This window comes from Bacillus rossius, chromosome 17, assembly GCF_032445375.1.
Source record: "Bacillus rossius redtenbacheri isolate Brsri chromosome 17, Brsri_v3, whole genome shotgun sequence".
NCBI classification, from domain to species: domain Eukaryota; kingdom Metazoa; phylum Arthropoda; class Insecta; order Phasmatodea; family Bacillidae; genus Bacillus; species Bacillus rossius.
Window position 1 is genome coordinate 9575470 of NC_086344.1, and position 18938 is coordinate 9594407.

Genomic DNA, 18938 nt, shown 5'->3' on the forward strand with positions numbered 1-18938 from the left:
TCTACGAAGATATTGTTTTGCCTCCTTGCGAAATTGGAGCTGAAGACGAAGATGTGGTCACTGTAAAACCAACTCAACTTCTTGCTCTGTGCCCTACATGTTGGAGTGTCAGGGTTGATTCACTTAAAAGATTTAAGAAAGAATACAAGCGAGTTCAGAGAACTTTGGATGCTATCAATGACAAAAAAGGAACCATTTCTGATGAAAGAAAGTCTGCTGTGCGTGGATGGATTGCCAGGTTGAGAAAATTTGAAACACTTTTCTATCTTAATGTAAGTATCGAGGTGTTTAGTCCTTGCGAAGAACTGGCTCGGGCTCTACAAAATCCACGTATCACTGCTTCAGGTACAAAGCATTCTGCTCTGTTGGTGATTAGATTAGAAAATTGGAAGAGTTAAGAACAGAAACAGATTTCAACAGAATCTACCAGCAGACACATGGAACTGCCAAGAAGCTTAAGTTGAATTTTTCAGTGGAGCCCAGACAGAAAAGGTTGCCAAAACGCTATGACCATTCGTCCATGACACAGCCATCAGCAAAAATACAGGCGACAGACAGTCTTCGACTAGAATACTATCAAATCATAGATATCCTTAAGAACAAGCTGTCGGACCGATTTGAGCAGAGTGGGCTGTAACAACTATGTGAACTCGAAAGGCTCATGATGAATTCACTGCTATTAGGCAGGCAATTAAGCAGGCAATCAGGCAGGCAATTAGGCAAGCAATTAGGCAGGCAGGCAATGAGGGAGGTAGGCAATTAGGCAGGCAATTAGTCAGGCTATTAAGCAGACAATTAGACAGGCAGGCAATTAGGCAGGTAGGAAATAGGGCAGGATATTATGCAGGCAATTAAGCAGTTAATTAGACAGATAATTAGGCAGGCAATTAGACAGTCAATTAGGCAGGCAATTAGGGAGTTAATAAGGCAGTTAATTAGCAAGGCAATTAGGCAGGCAATTAGGCATGCAATTAGGCAGGCAATTAAGCAGGCAATCAGGCAGGCAATTAGGCAGTCAGGCAATTAGGCAGGATACAATTAGGCAGGCAGGTAATAAGGCAGGCAGGCAATTAGGCAGGCAGGCAATTATGCAGGCAGGCAAATAGACAGGCAATTAGGCAGGCAATTAGGCAGGCAATTAAGCAGGCAATCAGGCAGGCAATTAGGCAGTCAGGCAATTAGGCAGGATACAATTAGGCAGGCAGGTAATAAGGCAGGCAGGCAATTAGGCAGGCAGGCAATTATGCAGGCAGGCAATTAGGCAGGCAATTAGTCAGGCTATTAAGCAGACAATTAGACAGGCAGGCAATTAGGCAGGTAGGAAATAGGGCAGGATATTATGCAGGCAATTAAGCAGTTAATTAGACAGATAATTAGACAGGCAATTAGACAGTCAATTAGGCAGGCAATTAAGGAGTTAATAAGGCAGTTAATTAGCAAGGCAATTTAGCAGGCAATTAGGCAGGCAATTAGGCAGGCAATTAGGCAGGCAATTAAGCAGTTAATTAGGCAATTAATTAGGCAGGCAGTTAGGCAGTTATTTAGGCAGGCAATAAGGCAGGCAATAAGGCTGTTAATTAAGCAGGAAATTAGGCAGTTAATAAGACAGGCAATTAGGCAGGCAATTAGGCAGGCAATTAAGCAGGCAATCAGGCAGGCAATTATGCAGGCAGGCAAATAGACAGGCAATTAGGCAACCTATTAGGCAGGCAATTAGGCAGGCAATTAAGCAGGCAATCAGGCAGGCAATTAGGCAGTCAGGCAATTAGGCAGGATACAATTAGGCAGGCAGGTAATAAGGCAGGCAGGCAATTAGGCAGGCAGGCAATTATGCAGGCAGGCAATTAGGCAGGCAATTAGTCAGGCTATTAAGCAGACAATTAGACAGGCAGGCAATTAGGCAGGTAGGAAATAGGGCAGGATATTATGCAGGCAATTAAGCAGTTAATTAGACAGATAATTAGACAGGCAATTAGACAGTCAATTAGGCAGGCAATTAAGGAGTTAATAAGGCAGTTAATTAGCAAGGCAATTAGGCAGGCAATTAGGCATGCAATTAGGCAGGCAATTAGGCAGGCAATTAAGCAGTTAATTAGGCAGTTAATTAGGCAGGCAGTTAGGCAGTTATTTAGGCAGGCAATAAGGCAGGCAATAAGGCTGTTAATTAAGCAGGAAATTAGGCAGTTAATAAGACAGGCAATTAGGCAGACAATTAGGCAGACAATTAGGCAGGCAATTAAGCAGGCAATCAGGCAGGCAATTAGGCAGTCAGGCAATTAGGCAGGATACAATTAGGCAGGCAGGTAATAAGGCAGGCAATTAGGCAGGCAGGCAATTATGCAGGCAGGCAATTAGACAGGCAATTAGGCAGGCTATTAGGCAGGCAATTAGACAGGCAATTAAGCAGGCAATCAGGCAGGCAATTCGGCAAGCAATTAGGCAGGCAGGCAATTAGGCAGGTAGGCAATTAGGCAGGCAATTAGTCAGGCTATTAAGCAGACAATTAGACAGGCAGGCAAATAGGCAGGTAGGAAATAGGGCAGGATATTATGCAGGCAATTAAGCAGTTAATTAGACAGATAATTAGGCAGGCAATTAGACAGTCAATTAGGCATGCAATTAGGCAGGCAATTTGGCAGGCAATTAGGCAGTAAATTAGGCAGGAAATTAGGCAGGCAATTAGGCAGTTAATAAGGCAGGCAATTAGAAAGGCAATAAGGCAGGCAATAAGGCAGTTAATAAGACAGGCAATTAGGCAGGCAATTAGGCAGTAAATTAGGCAGGAAATAAGGCAGGCAATTAAGCAGTTAATAAAGCAGGCAATTAGGCAATAAATTAGGCAGGAAATAAGGCAGGCAATTAAGCAGTTAATAAAGCAGGCAATTAGGCAGTTAATAAGGCAGGCAATTAGCAAGGCAATTAGGCAGGCAATTAGGCATGCAATTAGGCAGACAATTATGCAGGCAATTAGGCAGTTAATTAGGCAGGAATTAGGCAGTTAATTAGGCAGGCAATTAGGCAGTTAATTAGGCAGGCAATTAGGCAGTTAATTAGGCAGGCAATTAGCAGGCAATAAGCAGGCAATTAATCAGGCAATTAAGAAGGCATTTAGACAGGCAATTAGGCAAGCAATTAGGCAGTTAATTAGGCAGGCAATTAGGCAGGCAAATAGACAGGCAATTAAGCAGGCAATTAGGCAGTTGATTAAGCAGGCATTATGCATGCAATTAGGCAGGTAGGCAATTAGGCAGGTAGGCAAAAAGGCACGCAATTAGGCAATATAGGCAAATAAATATCCAAATTACTCGGAACAATATGAATGAAATGATATTTACTTAAAGGCACTTAAATAAGTAATATAAATTATAAAATGTGGAAAAGCATCAAAAGAACCCATTAATAACAAAATAATTTACTTAAATAGAAACAATTTCCAATTATTAAATGCATGATTTAATCTAAAAACAATTAGCAGTTTGCTGTTCGCTGTTTGTATTTCGCATTTCGCAGTTTGCAGCTCGCAGTTCGCAAATCGCAAATCGCAGTTTGCTGTTTACGGTTTTAGGTTAGAGGTTTGCGGTTTGCGTTTTGTAGTTTGCAGTTTGGGTTTTGCAATTTGCGGTTTACATCTCGTAGTTAGCAGTTCGCATTTTGCAGTTCGCCGTTTACGGTTTGCGGTTTACAGTCCGCAAATTTAATTTTGCATTTTCCATTTCGCAGTCTGCAATTCGCTCTTTGCTGTTCTCCGTTCGCAGTCCGCAGTTCGCATTTTTCAGTCCGCAATTCTTAGAAAGCAGTTGGTAGTTCGCAGTTTGCAGTTCGCGGTTTGCAGTTCGCAATTTAGGGTTCTCAGTTTCGAAGTTTGCAGTTCAGTGTTTACAGTCCCACTTTGTGGTTCGCAGTTCATAGGTTTGCATTTCGCAATCTGCATTTCGCAATTTGCAGTTTGCAGTTTTCATTTTGCAATTTGCAGGTTGCAGGTTGCAGTTGCAGTTTGCAGTTTGAGTGCGCATTTCACAGTTTTCTATTCCCAGTTTGTAGGTTGACATTTCGCTGTTCGAAATTGGTAGTTTGCAGTTTGCAGTTTGCAATTCGCATTTCGCAATTAGCAATTCGCATTTCGCGGTTTGCAGTACGTAGTTTGCAGTTATCATTTCGCAGTTTGCAGTTCGCAGTTCTCAGTTCGCAGTTTGCAATTCGTATTTCGCTGTTCGCAGTTCGCGGTTTGATGTTCGCAGTTTGCAGTTCTCAGTTCTAAGTTTGCAGTTCGCAGTTATCAGTTCGCGGTTTGCAATTCGCATTTTGCAGTTCGCAGTTCGCAGATCGCGGTTTGCAGTTCTAAGTTCGCACTTTGTAGTTTGCAGATTGCGGTTGCAGTTCGCCATTTTTATGTTTGCGGTTCGCAGTTGTAGGTTTGCATTTCGCAGTTTGCTGTTCGCAGTTCGTAGGTTCGCATTTCGCAGTTTGCATTTCGCAGTTTGCATTTTGTAGTTTGCTTTTCGCAGATTGCAGTTTGCTGTTCTGAGTTTGCTGTTTGAAGTTTGTTTTTTGCGGTTTGCGGTTTGCAGATTGCAGTTTGCAGTTCGCAGTTTGCAGTTAGATGTTTTCACTTCAGTTTTTTCCATTTTTCAGTTAGCAGTTTGAAAATTGTCATTTGCGGTTTACGGTTTGTAGTTTTCAGTTTACATTTTGCAATTTGCAGTTCGCAATTTGCAGTTCGCAATTTGCAGAGCGCATTTCAAATTTTTCTGTTCGCAGTTCGTCGGTTCGCATCCCGCGATTTACAGTATGCAGTTCTCAGTTCGTAGTTTGCTGTTCGCTGTTAATAGGTTCGCATTTCGCAATTTTTCATTTCGCAGATTGCAGTTTGCAGTTTTCAGTTCGAAGTTTCCTGTTTGAAGTTTGTGGTTTGCGGATTGCGGTTAGCATTTGCCATTTTGCAGTTTGCAGTTCGCATTGTAAACTGGCATTCATTGCCAATTAGAAAGGCAATATATTTATAACTAATTTCGTTATAATTGGATTTAATTTGTATTCATTGCAATCGTTTTGATATTTTAGTTGATTCACATTATATTGTACAAGTGGATAACATTCACAACACATCTGAGTCCTTTCCAATGGTTCATTTATTTAAAATCATGCATTTAATAATTGGAATTTGTACTGTTCGAATAAACTTATTTTGTTATTAATTGGTTATTATGTTGCTTCATTTTTATTTAAATAATTATATTTGGGTCGAAATTTGATTTGATGTAATAATTTTCCGAATCAATTCGTTATAATTGGTTTATTTTTTATTCATTGTAATCGTTTATGATTTGTTTGTTAATTACTATTAAAATGTACAATTATATAATATTTCTACACTTTGAGTCCTTTACAATGGTTTATTTAGATTAAATAATGCATTTAATTATTGGAAATTGTTTCAATTCAAGTAAACTTATTTCGTTATTAATGGGTTCTTCTGATGCTTTTCGACTTTTTTCTACTTTAAATAGCTTATTTAAGTGCCTTTAAGTAAATATCATTTCATTCATATTGTTCCGAGTGATTTGGTTTGATATAATAATATTACCCACTAATTTCGTTATAATTGGATTTATTTCGTATTCATTGGAATCGTTCATGATTCTTTTGGTTAACTCTCATTAATTTGTACAATTGGATTACATTTCCACACATTTGAGTCCTTTACAATGTTTTGTTTGTTATATCATTAATTTAATGATTTAATTTGTTTCTATTCAAGTAAACTTATTTCGTTATAAATGGGTTCTTTTGATGCAATTTGACCTTTTTCTACTTCTTTTACATAAAAAAGTAAATTTTGGTAGATATCAATTCATTTAAATTGTTTCGAGAGATTTGTTTTGATGTAATAATTTTCCGAATCAATTTGTTATAATTGGTTTATATCGAATTCATTGAAATCGTTTATGATTTTTTAATTACTATTTTATTGTACATTTATATAACATTTCTTCACATTGGCAGGCAATTAGGGCAGACAGGCATTTAGGCATGCATTAGGCAGGCAATTAGCCAGGCATTTAGGCTGGCAATTAGACAGGCAATTAGTCAGGCAGACAATTAGACAGGCAGGTAATTAGGCAGGCAGGCAATTAGGCAGGCAGGCAATTATGCAGGCAGGCAATTAGACAGGCAATTAGGCAGGCAATTAGGCAGGCAATTAAGCAGGCAATCAGGCAGGCAATTAGGCAGTCAGGCAATTAGGCAGGATACATTTAGGCAGGCAGGTAATAAGGCAGGCAGGTAATAAGGCAGGCAGGCAATTAGGCAGGCAGGCAATTATGCAGGCAGGCAATTAGACAGGCAATTGAGCATGCTATTAGGCAGGCAATTAGGCAGGCAATTAAGCAGGCAATCAGGCAGGCAATTCGGCAAGCAATTAGGCAGGCAGGCAATGAGGCAGGTAGGCAATTAGGCAGGCAATTAGTCAGGCTATTAAGCAGACAATTAGACAGGCAGGCAATTAGGCAGGTAGGAAATAGGGCAGGATATTATGCAGGCAATTAAGCAGTTAATTAGACAGATAATTAGGAAGGCAATTCGGCAGGCAATTAAGCAGTTAATTAGACAGATAATTAGGCAGGCAATTAGACAGTCAATTAGGCAGGCAATTAGGGAGTTAATTAGGCAGTCAATTAGGCAGGCAAATAGACAGGCAATTAAGCAGGCAATTAGGCAGTTGATTAAGCAGGCATTATGCATGCAATTAGGCAGGTAGGCAATTAGGCAGGTAGGCAAAAAGGCACGCAATTAGGCAATATAGGCAAATAAATATCCAAATTACTCGGAACAATATGAATGAAATGATATTTACTTAAAGGCACTTAAATAAGTAATATAAAGTAGAAAAAATGTGGAAAAGCATCAAAAGAACCCATTAATAACAAAATAATTTACTTAAATAGAAACAATTTCCAATTATTAAATGCATGATTTAATCTAAAAACAATTAGCAGTTTGCTGTTCGCTGTTTGTATTTCGCATTTCGCAGTTTGCAGCTCGCAGTTCGCAAATCGCAAATCGCAGTTTGCTGTTTACGGTTTTAGGTTAGAGGTTTGCGGTTTGCGTTTTGTAGTTTGCAGTTTGGGTTTTGCAATTTGCGGTTTACATCTCGTAGTTAGCAGTTCGCATTTTGCAGTTCGCCGTTTACGGTTTGCGGTTTACAGTCCGCAAATTTAATTTTGCATTTTCCATTTCGCAGTCTGCAATTCGCTCTTTGCTGTTCTCCGTTCGCAGTCCGCAGTTCGCAGTTTTCAGTCCGCAATTCTTAGAAAGCAGTTGGTAGTTCGCAGTTTGCAGTTCGCGGTTTGCAGTTCGCAATTTAGGGTTCTCAGTTTCGAAGTTTGCAGTTCAGTGTTTACAGTCCCACTTTGAGGTTCGCAGTTCATAGGTTTGCATTTCGCAATCTGCATTTCGCAATTTGCAGTTTGCAGTTTTCATTTTGCAATTTGCAGGTTGCAGGTTGCAGTTGCAGTTTGCAGTTTGAGTGCGCATTTCACAGTTTTCTATTCCCAGTTTGTAGGTTGACATTTCGCTGTTCGAAATTGGTAGTTTGCAGTTTGCAGTTTGCAATTCGCATTTCGCAATTAGCAATTCGCATTTCGCGGTTTGCAGTACGTAGTTTGCAGTTATCATTTCGCATTTTGCAGTTCGCAGTTCTCAGTTCGCAGTTTGCAATTCGTATTTCGCTGTTCGCAGTTCGCGGTTTGATGTTCGCAGTTTGCAGTTCTCAGTTCTAAGTTTGCAGTTCGCAGTTATCAGTTCGCGGTTTGCAATTTGCATTTTGCAGTTCGCAGTTCGCAGATCGCGGTTTGCAGTTCTAAGTTCGCACTTTGTAGTTTGCAGATTGCGGTTGCAGTTCGCCATTTTTATGTTTGCGGTTCGCAGTTGTAGGTTTGCATTTCGCAGTTTGCTGTTCGCAGTTCGTAGGTTCGCATTTCGCAGTTTGCATTTCGCAGTTTGCATTTTGTAGTTTGCTTTTCGCAGATTGCAGTTTGCTGTTCTGAGTTTGCTGTTTGAAGTTTGTTTTTTGCGGTTTGCGGTTTGCAGATTGCAGTTTGCAGTTCGCAGTTTGCAGTTAGATGTTTGCAGTTCGCTTTTTGCAATTTACAGTTAGCAGTTTGAAAATTGTCATTTGCGGTTTACGGTTTGTAGTTTTCAGTTTACATTTTGCAATTTGCAGTTCGCAATTTGCAGTTCGCAATTTGCAGAGCGCATTTCAAATTTTTCTGTTCGCAGTTCGTCGGTTCGCATCCCGCGATTTACAGTATGCAGTTCTCAGTTCGTAGTTTGCTGTTCGCTGTTAATAGGTTCGCATTTCGCAATTTTTCATTTCGCAGATTGCAGTTTGCAGTTTTCAGTTCGAAGTTTCCTGTTTGAAGTTTGTGGTTTGCGGATTGCGGTTAGCATTTGCCATTTTGCAGTTTGCAGTTCGCATTGTAAACTGGCATTCATTGCCAATTAGAAAGGCAATATATTTATAAATAATTTCGTTATAATTGGATTTATTATGTATTCATTGCAATCGTTTTGATATTTTAGTTGATTCACATTATATTGTACAAGTGGATAACATTCACAACACATCTGAGTCCTTTCCAATGGTTCATTTATTTAAAATCATGCATTTAATAATTGGAATTTGTACTGTTCGAATAAACTTATTTTGTTATTAATTGGTTATTATGTTGCTTCATTTTTATTTAAATAATTATATTTGGGTCGAAATTTGATTTGATGTAATAATTTTCCGAATCAATTCGTTATAATTGGTTTATTTTTTATTCATTTTAATCGTTTATGATTTGTTTGTTAATTACTATTAAAATGTACAATTATATAATATTTCTACACTTTGAGTCCTTTACAATGGTTTATTTAGATTAAATAATGCATTTAATTATTGGAAATTGTTTCTATTCAAGTAAACTTATTTCGTTATTAATGGGTTCTTCTGATGCTTTTCGACTTTTTTCTACTTTAAATAGCTTATTTAAGTGCCTTTAAGTAAATATCATTTCATTCATATTGTTCCGAGTGATTTGGTTTGATATAATAATATTACCCACTAATTTCGCTATAATTGGATTTATTTCGTATTCATTGGAATCGTTCTAGATTCTTTTGGTTAACTCTCATTAATTTGTACAATTGGATTACATTTCCACACATTTGAGTCCTTTACAATGTTTTGTTTGTTATATCATTAATTTAATGATTTAATTTGTTTCTATTCAAGTAAACTTATTTCGTTATAAATGGGTTCTTTTGATGCAATTTGACCTTTTTCTACTTCTTTTACATAAAAAAGTAAATTTTGGTAGATATCAATTCATTTAAATTGTTTCGAGAGATTTGTTTTGATGTAATAATTTTCCGAATCAATTTGTTATAATTGGTTTATATCGAATTCATTGAAATCGTTTATGATTTTTTAATTACTATTTTATTGTACATTTATATAACATTTCTTCACATTGGCAGGCAATTAGGGCAGACAGGCATTTAGGCATGCATTAGGCAGGCAATTAGCCAGGCATTTAGGCTGGCAATTAGACAGGCAATTAGTCAGGCAGACAATTAGACAGGCAATTAGTCAGGCAGACAATTAGACAGGCAGGTAATTAGGCAGGCAGGCAATTAGGCAGGCAGGCAATTATGCAGGCAGGCAATTAGTCAGGCAATTAGGCAGGCAATTAGGCAGGCAATTAAGCAGGCAATCAGGCAGGCAATTAGGCAGTCAGGCAATTAGGCAGGATACATTTAGGCAGGCAGGTAATAAGGCAGGCAGGCAATTAGGCAGGCAGGCAATTATGCAGGCAGGCAATTAGACAGGCAATTAAGCATGCTATTAGGCAGGCAATTAGGCAGGCAATTAAGCAGGCAATCAGGCAGGCAATTCGGCAAGCAATTAGGCAGGCAGGCAATGAGGCAGGTAGGCAATTAGGCAGGCAATTAGTCAGGCTATTAAGCAGACAATTAGACAGGCAGGCAATTAGGCAGGTAGGAAATAGGGCAGGATATTATGCAGGCAATTAAGCAGTTAATTAGACAGATAATTAGGAAGGCAATTCGGCAGGCAATTAAGCAGTTAATTAGACAGATAATTAGGCAGGCAATTAGACAGTCAATTAGGCAGGCAATTAGGGAGTTAATTAGGCAGTCAATTAGGCAGGCAAATAGACAGGCAATTAAGCAGGCAATTAGGCAGTTGATTAAGCAGGCATTATGCATGCAATTAGGCAGGTAGGCAATTAGGCAGGTAGGCAAAAAGGCACGCAATTAGGCAATATAGGCAAATAAATATCCAAATTACTCGGAACAATATGAATGAAATGATATTTACTTAAAGGCACTTAAATAAGTAATATAAAGTAGAAAAAATGTGGAAAAGCATCAAAAGAACCCATTAATAACAAAATAATTTACTTAAATAGCTAACAATTTCCAATTATTAAATGCATGATTTAATCTAAAAACAATTAGCAGTTTGCTGTTCGCTGTTTGTATTTCGCATTTCGCAGTTTGCAGCTCGCAGTTCGCAAATCGCAAATCGCAGTTTGCTGTTTACGGTTTTAGGTTAGAGGTTTGCGGTTTGCGTTTTGTAGTTTGCAGTTTGGGTTTTGCAATTTGCGGTTTACATCTCGTAGTTAGCAGTTCGCATTTTGCAGTTCGCCGTTTACGGTTTGCGGTTTACAGTCCGCAAATTTAATTTTGCATTTTCCATTTCGCAGTCTGCAATTCGCTCTTTGCTGTTCTCCGTTCGCAGTCCGCAGTTCGCAGTTTTCAGTCCGCAATTCTTAGAAAGCAGTTGGTAGTTCGCAGTTTGCAGTTCGCGGTTTGCAGTTCGCAATTTAGGGTTCTCAGTTTCGAAGTTTGCAGTTCAGTGTTTACAGTCCCACTTTGTGGTACGCAGTTCATAGGTTTGCATTTCGCAATCTGCATTTCGCAATTTGCAGTTTGCAGTTTTCATTTTGCAATTTGCAGGTTGCAGGTTGCAGTTGCAGTTTGCAGTTTGAGTGCGCATTTCACAGTTTTCTATTCCCAGTTTGTAGGTTGACATTTCGCTGTTCGAAATTGGTAGTTTGCAGTTTGCAGTTTGCAATTCGCATTTCGCAATTAGCAATTCGCATTTCGAGGTTTGCAGTACGTAGTTTGCAGTTATCATTTCGCATTTTGCAGTTCGCAGTTCTCAGTTCGCAGTTTGCAATTCGTATTTCGCTGTTCGCAGTTCGCGGTTTGATGTTCGCAGTTTGCAGTTCTCAGTTCTTAGTTTGCAGTTCGCAGTTATCAGTTCGCGGTTTGCAATTTGCATTTTGCAGTTCGCAGTTCGCAGATCGCGGTTTGCAGTTCTAAGTTCGCACTTTGTAGTTTGCAGATTGCGGTTGCAGTTCGCCATTTTTATGTTTGCGGTTCGCAGTTGTAGGTTTGCATTTCGCAGTTTGCTGTTCGCAGTTCGTAGGTTCGCATTTCGCAGTTTGCATTTCGCAATTTGCATTTTGTAGTTTGCTTTTCGCAGATTGCAGTTTGCTGTTCTGAGTTTGCTGTTTGAAGTTTGTTTTTTGCGGTTTGCGGTTTGCAGATTGCAGTTTGCAGTTCGCAGTTTGCAGTTAGATGTTTGCAGTTCGCTTTTTGCAATTTGCAGTTAGCAGTTTGAAAATTGTCATTTGCGGTTTACGGTTTGTAGTTTTCAGTTTACATTTTGCAATTTGCAGTTCGCAATTTGCAGTTCGCAATTTGCAGAGCGCATTTCAAATTTTTCTGTTCGCAGTTCGTCGGTTCGCATCCCGCGATTTACATTATGCAGTTCTCAGTTCGTAGTTTGCTGTTCGCTGTTAATAGGTTCGCATTTCGCAATTTTTCATTTCGCAGATTGCAGTTTGCAGTTTTCAGTTCGAAGTTTCCTGTTTGAAGTTTGTGGTTTGCGGATTGCGGTTAGCATTTGCCATTTTGCAGTTTGCAGTTCGCATTGTAAACTGGCATTCATTGCCAATTAGAAAGGCAATATATTTATAAATAATTTCGTTATAATTGGATTTATTATGTATTCATTGCAATCGTTTTGATATTTTAGTTGATTCACATTATATTGTACAAGTGGATAACATTCACAACACATCTGAGTCCTTTCCAATGGTTCATTTATTTAAAATCATGCATTTAATAATTGGAATTTGTACTGTTCGAATAAACTTATTTTGTTATTAATTGGTTATTATGTTGCTTCATTTTTATTTAAATAATTATATTTGGGTCGAAATTTGATTTGATGTAATAATTTTCCGAATCAATTCGTTATAATTGGTTTATTTTTTATTCATTTTAATCGTTTTTGATTTGTTTGTTAATTACTATTAAAATGTACAATTATATAATATTTCTACACTTTGAGTCCTTTACAATGGTTTATTTAGATTAAATAATGCATTTAATTATTGGAAATTGTTTCTATTCAAGTAAACTTATTTCGTTATTAATGGGTTCTTCTGATGCTTTTCGACTTTTTTCTACTTTAAATAGCTTATTTAAGTGCCTTTAAGTAAATATCATTTCATTCATATTGTTCCGAGTGATTTGGTTTGATATAATAATATTACCCACTAATTTCGTTATAATTGGATTTATTTCGTATTCATTGGAATCGTTCATGATTCTTTTGGTTAACTCTCATTAATTTGTATAATTGGATTACATTTCCACACATTTGAGTCCTTTACAATGTTTTGTTTGTTATATCATTAATTTAATGATTTAATTTGTTTCTATTCAAGTAAACTTATTTCGTTATAAATGGGTTCTTTTGATGCAAATTGACCTTTTTCTACTTCTTTTACATAAAAAAGTAAATTTTGGTAGATATCAACTCATTTAAATTGTTTCGAGAGATTTGTTTTGATGTAATAATTTTCCGAATAAATTTGTTATAATTGGTTTATATCGAATTCATTGAAATCGTTTATGATTTTTTAATTACTATTTTATTGTACATTTATATAACATTTCTTCACATTGGCAGGCAATTAGGGCAGACAGGCATTTAGGCATGCATTAGGCAGGCAATTAGCCAGGCATTTAGGCTGGCAATTAAAAAAGGCAATTAGTCAGGCAGACAATTAGACAGGCAATTAGGCAGGCAGGCAATTATGCAGGCAGGCAATTAGACAGGCAATTAGGCAGGCATTAAGCAGGCAATCAGGCAGGCAATTAGGCAGTCAGACAATTAGGCAGGATACATTTAGGCAGGCAGGTAATAAGGCAGGCAGGCAATTAGGCAGGCAGGCAATTATGCAGGCAGGCAATTAGACTGGCAATTAAGCAGGCTATTAGGCAGGCAATTAGGCAGGCAATTAAGCAGGCAATCAGGCAGGCAATTCGGCAAGCAATTAGGCAGGCAGGCAATGAGGCAGGTAGGCAATTAAGCAGGCAATTAGTCAGGCTATTAAGCAGACAATTAGACAGGCAGGCAATTAGGCAGGTAGGAAATAGGGCAGGATATTATGCAGGCAATTAAGCAGTTAATTAGACAGATAATTAGGCAGGCAATTCGGCAGGCAATTAAGCAGTTAATTAGACAGATAATTAGGCAGGCAATTATACAGTCAATTAGGCAGGCAATTAGGGAGTTAATTAGGCAGTTAATTAGCAAGGCAATTAGGCAGGCAAATAGGATGGCAATTAGGCAGGCAATTAGGCAGTAAATTAGGCAGGAAATAAGGCAGGCAATTAAGCAGTTAATTAGGCAGGCAATTAGGCAGTTAATAAGGCAGGCAATTAGAAAGGCAATAAGGCAGGCAATAAGGCAGTTAATAAGACAGGCAAATAGGCAGGCAATTAGGCAGTAAATTAGGCAGGAAATAAGGCAGGCAATTAAGCAGTTAATAAAGCAGGCAATTAGGCAGTTAATAAGGCAGGCAATTAGCATGGCAATTAGGCAGGCAATTAGGCAGTCAATTATGCAGATAATTAGGCAGGCAATTAGGCAGTTAATAAGGCAGGCATTTAGGCAGTTAATTAGGCAGGCAATTAGGCAGTTAATTAGGCAGGCAATTAGGCAGGCAATTAGGCAGTTAATTAGGCAGGCAATTAGGCAGGCAATAAGGCAGTTAATTAGGCAGGCAAATAGGCAATTAATTAGGCAGGCAATTAGGCAGTTAATAGTCAGTTAATTAGGCAGGCAATTAGGCAGTTAATTAGGCAGGATATTAGGCAGGCAATAAGGCAGTTAATTAGGCAGACAATTAGGCAGTTAATTAGGTGGGTAATTAGGCAGGCAGATAGGCAGTTAATTAGGCAGGCAATTAGGCAGGCAATTAGGAAGGCAATTAGGAAGGCAGTTAGGCAGGTAATTAGGCAGGCATTTAGGCAGAAAATAAGGCAGGCAATTAGGCAGTTAATTAGGCAGTTAATTAGGCAGGCAATTAGACAGGCAATTAGGCAGGCAATTAGCAGGCAATTATGCAGGCAATTAGCAGGCAATTAGGCAGGCAATTAGGCAGTTAATTAGGCAGGCAATTCGGCAGGCAATTAGGCAGTTAATTATGCAGGCAATTAGGCAGTTTATAAGGCAGGCAATAAGGATGTTAATTAGGCATGCAATTATGCAGTTAATTAGGCAGGCAAATAGGCAGGCAATTAGTTAGTCAATTAGGCAGGCAATTAGGGAGTTTAATAAGCAGTTAATGAGGCAGTTAATTAGGTAGGCAATTAGGCATGCAATTAGGCAATTAATTAATCAGGCAATTAGGCAGGCAATTAGGCAGGCAATAAGGCAGGCTTTTGGCAGGCAATAAGGCAGTTAATTAGGCAGGCAATTAGGCTGTTAATTAAGTAGGCAATTAGGCAGTTAATAAGACAGGCAATTAGGAAGGCAATTAGGCAGTCAATTAGGCAGGAAATAAGGCAGTTAATTAGGCAGGCAATTAGGCAGTTAATAAGGCAGGTAATTAGCAAGGCAATTAGGCAGGCAGTTAGGCAGGCAATTTGGCAGGCAATTAAACAGTTAATTAGGCAGGCAAATAGACATTTAATTAGGCAGGCAATTAGGCAGTTAATTAAGCAGGCAATAAGACAGTTAATTAGGAAAGCAATAAGGCAGGCAGGTAATTAGGCATTTAATTAAGCAGTTAATTAAGCAGGCAATAAGGCAGGCAAATAGGCAGGCAATCAGGCAGGCAATTAGGCATGCAATTAGGCAATTAATTAGGCAGGCAATAAGGCAGACAATTAGGGAGGCAATTAGGCAGGCAGTTAGGCAGGCAATTAGGCAGGCAATTAGGCAAAATAATTAGGCAGGCAATTAGGCAGTTAATTTGGCAGTTAATTAAGCAGGCAATTAGGCAGTTTATTAGGCAGGCAATTAGGCAGCCAATTAGGCAGCTTATTAGGTAGTTAATTAGGCAGGCAATTAGGCAGGCAATTAAGCAGGCAATTAGGCAGGCAAGCAATTAGGCAGGCAATTAGGCAGTTAATTAAGCAGTAAATTAGGCAGATAATTAGGCAGGCAATAAGGCAGTTAATTGGGCAGGCAATTAGGCAGGCAATAAAGCAGGCAATTAGTCAGGCAATAAGGCAGTTAATTAGACAGGCAATTAGGCAGGCAATTAGGCAGGCAATTAGGCAGTTAGTAAGGCAGGCTATTAGGCAGGCTATCAGGCAGTTAATTAGGCAGGCAATTAGGCATGCAATAAGGCAGTTAATTGGGCAAGCAATTAGGCAGGCAATAAGGCAGTTAATTAGGCAGGCAATTAGGCAGTTAATTAGGCAGTAAATTAGGCAGATAATTAGGCAGGCAATAAGGCAGTTAATTAGGCATGCAATTAGGCATTTTATTAGGCAGGCAATTAGGCAGGCAATTAGGCAGGCAATTAGGCAGGCAATTAGGCGGCAATTAAGCAGGCAATTAGGCAGTTAATTAGGCAGGCTATTAGGCAGGCTATTAGGAAGTTAATTAGGCAGGCAATAGGACAGTAAATTAGGCAGGCAATTATGCAGGCAATTAAGCAGGCAATTAGGCAGGAAATTAGGCAAGCAATTAGGCAGGCAATGAGGCAGGCAATTAGGCAGGAAGACAATTAGGCAGGCAATTAGTCAGGCTATTAAGCAGGCCATTAGACAGGCAGGAAATTAGGCAGGTAGTCAATAGGGCAGGATATTATGCAGGCAATTAAGCAGTTAATTAAACAGGCAATTAGGCAGGCAATTAGGCAGTTAATTAGGAAGGCTATTAGGCAGGCAATATGTCAGTTAATTAGGCAGGCAATTAGGCAGTTAATTAGGCAGGCAAATAGGCAGGCAATTAGACAGTCAATTAGGCAGGCAATTTGGGAGTTAATTAGGCAGTTAATTAGGCAGGCAATCAGGCATGCAATTAGGCATTTTATTAAACAGGCAATTAGGCAGGCAATTAGGTAAGCAAATAGGCAGATAATTAGGCAGGCAGTAAGGCACGCAATTAGGCAGGCAATTAAGCAGGCAATAAGGCAGGCAATAAGGCAATTAATTGGGCAGGCAATTAGGCATTTAATTAGGCAGGCAAGCAATTAGGCAGGCAAGCTATTAGGCAGGCAATTAGGCAGTTAAAAGGCAGTAAATTAGGCAGATAATTAGGCAGGCAATAAAGCAACTAATTAGGCAGGCAATTAAGCAGGCAGACAATTAGACAGGCATGTATTTAGGCAGGTAGGCAATTAGGCAGGCAGGAAATTATGCAGGCAGGCAATTAGACAGGCAATTAAGCAGGCAATCAGGCAGGCAATTAGGCAGTCAGGCAATTAGGCAGGATACAATTAGGCAGGCAGGTAATAAGGCAGGAAGGCAATTAGGCAGGCAGGCAATTACACAGGCAGGCAATTAGACAGGCAATTAGGCAGCTGATTAATCTGGCAATCAGGCAGGCATTTAGGCATGCATTAGGCAGGCAATTAGCCAGGCATTTAGGCTGGCAATTAGGCAGGCAATTAGTCAGGCAGACAATTAGACAGGCAGGTAATTAGGCAGGCAGGCAATTAGGCAGGCAGGCAATTATGCAGGCAGGCAATTAGACAGGCAATTAGGCAGGCAATTAGGCAGGCAATTAGGCAGGCAATTAGGTAAGCAAATAGGCAGATAATTAGGCAGGCAGTAAGGCACGCAATTAGGCAGGCAATTAAGCAGGCAATAAGGCAGGCAATAAGGCAATTAATTGGGCAGGCAATTAGGCATTTAATTAGGCAGGCAAGCAATTAGGCAGGCAAGCTATTAGGCAGGCAATTAGGCAGTTAAAAGGCAGTAAATTAGGCAGATAATTAGGCAGGCAATAAAGCAACTGATTAGGCAGGCAATTAAGCAGGCAGACAATTAGACAGGCATGTATTTAGGCAGGTAGGCAATTAGGCAGGCAGGAAATTATGCAGGCAGGCAATTAGACAGGCAATTAAGCAGGCAATCAGGCAGGCATTTAGGCAGTCAGGCAATTAGGCAGGATACAATTAGGCAGGCAGGTAATAAGGCAGGAAGGCAATTAGGCAGGCAGGCAATTACGCAGGCAGGCAATTAGACAGGCAATTAGGCAGCTGATTAATCTGGCAATCAGGCAGGCATTTAGGCATGCATTAGGCAGGCAATTAGCCAGGCATTTAGGCTGGCAATTAGGCAGGCAATTAGTCAGGCAGACAATTAGACAGGCAGGTAATTAGGCAGGCAGGCAATTAGGCAGGCAGGCAATTATGCAGGCAGGCAATTAGACAGGCAATTAGGCAGGCAATTAGGCAGGCAATTAGGCAGGCAATTAGGCAGGCAATTAGGCAGGCAATTAGGCAGGCAATTAAGCAGGCAATCAGGCAGGCAATTAGGCAGTCAGGCAATTAGGCAGGATACAATTAGGCAGGCAGGTAATAAGGCAGGCAGGCAATTATGCAGGCAGGCAATTAGACAGGCAATTAGGCAGGCAATTAGGCAGGCAATTAGGCAGGTAATTAAGCAGGCAATCAGGCAGGCTATTAGGCAAGCAATTAGGCAGGCAATGAGCAGGTAGGCAATTAGGCAGGCAATTAGTCAGGCTATTAAGCAGACAATTAGACAGGCAGGCAATTAGGCAGGTAGCAAATAGGGCAGGATATTATGCAGGCAATTAAGCAGTTATTTAGACAGATAATTAGGCAGGCAATTAGACAGTAATAAAGCAGACAATTAGGGAGTTAATAAGGCAGTTAATTAGCAAGGCAATTAGGCAGGCAATTCGGCATGCAATTAGGCAGGCAATTAGGCAGGCAATTAAGCAGGCAATCAGGCAGGAAATTAGGCAGTCAGGCAATTAGGCAGGATACAATTAGGCAGGCAGGTAATAAGGCAGGCAGGCAATTAGGCAGGCAGGCAATTATGCAGGCAGGCAATTAGACAGGCAATTAGGCAGGCTATTAGGCAGGCAGTTAGGCAGGCTATTAGGCAGGCAATCAGGCAGGCAATTAGGCAGGCAGGCAATGAGGCAGGTAGGCAATTAGGCAGGCAATTAGTCAGGCTATTAAGCAGACAATTAGACAGGCAGACAATTAGGCAGGTAGGAAATAGGGCAGGATATTATGCAGGCAATTAAGCAGTTAATTAGACAGATAATTAGGCAGGCAATTAAGCAGGCAATAAGGCAGGCAATAAGGCAGTTAATTAGGCAGGCAATTAGGCAAACAATTAGGCAGTTAGTAAGGCAGGCTATTAGGCAGGTTATCAGGCAGTTAATTAGGCAGGCAATTAGGCAGGCAATAAGGCAGTTAATTGGGCAAGCAATTAGGCAGGCAATTAGGCAGGCAAGCAATTAGGCAGGCAAGCCATTAGGCAGGCAATTAGGCAGACAGTTAGGCAGGTAATTAGGCAGGCGATTAGGCAGGCAATAAGGCAGGCAATTAGGCAGAAAATAAGGCAGGCAATTA